The sequence below is a fragment of the Homalodisca vitripennis genome, unplaced genomic scaffold (assembly GCF_021130785.1).
Source record: "Homalodisca vitripennis isolate AUS2020 unplaced genomic scaffold, UT_GWSS_2.1 ScUCBcl_5770;HRSCAF=12660, whole genome shotgun sequence".
In the NCBI taxonomy this organism is placed as follows: Eukaryota; Metazoa; Arthropoda; class Insecta; order Hemiptera; family Cicadellidae; genus Homalodisca; species Homalodisca vitripennis.
Window position 1 is genome coordinate 71,246 of NW_025781933.1, and position 1,264 is coordinate 72,509.

Consider the following 1,264-nt stretch of genomic DNA (forward strand, 5'->3'; position numbering starts at 1 on the left):
CCTCATATTTATCATTGAAGTTCTTTTACTATTGCAGCATTGAACTATTATTTCACAGGACAGTACAAAATATTTATTTAATGCCTAAACATAACTCATCATGTGCTGGGGATAAACTGTGTACTACTTACTCTACTACATGGTATGCAAAAATTGCAACCACATACTGATAAAATGGATGGCTGAAGGCTTCTAATAGAAGCCAACAACAGCTTAGCTCACACAGACAGAAAGCAGAATAACACTGGTGTAGATTAAACACATCTATATATATAAAAATGAATGTTTGTGTGTTTGTCCTTTATGGAATCGTAAACTACTTGACTGATCACTATGAAAATTGGTATTTATATGTATTTCTCCACGTAGAAGGTTTATATGCTATGCTCATTGATGTAACTCACCACCAGGCGGCGCTGCATAAGATAAAAGTTTTCAAAGCGCCTGAACACTATAAGTTGCAATTACGAGACAGTTACGTGTATTATATAGCCAAACACTATTTGACGGCTCTAAGTTATGATGAACCTAAAGCTTGAGTGTTGGACCACTTTATAATAAAGTACAATGTACGTGTACAATGACTATAAAGATACATAACATACACATACACAGATATTTTTGATTGTGGCAATAAAGCAAACTCTACATCTGCGTTGGAAATATAACTCACTTGGCCCAGAAGTGCTCATACATGGGCAAAGCTTACGAAAAGCGTGTGGAGCCATAGGAAACAGCTAGTATATTATATTATATGAATTAGTTTGACCCTATATAACAAATGTACTAGTGTACAAGTGTATAGTGTCTTTAATTTAATTGTACTTGGCCAAAATATACATACAAGTGAATTTTAAACCCTCCCCCACAGAAGGAGAGTGAGAAGGTAAAATGAAAAATAGGTTGGCATAATTTTAAAATTATTAACTTCTAACTTTTTATCGCTTTTTAAAATAAACATAAATACTGCTTGTAATACATTGGTACGATCCAGCACTTTTCTAAGAGCTTAAGGTAATAACTATCAATACCATTTTACTCATAACTACATTCTGATTACAAAATCAATTTATGAAACAATAATGCTACCATAAAACGTAATGGAGGCAAATCTCAATGTCATTACTTAGACATATGCAAGACCTCTGCTAAATTTCTGTAATCATTTCTCAGATATACCTTTTTCTTGTAATCTTTAAACTATCATGCAGCTATGTGGAATTGGATTTAATTATAGATTGCCTGAACACAATCCTACACAAAA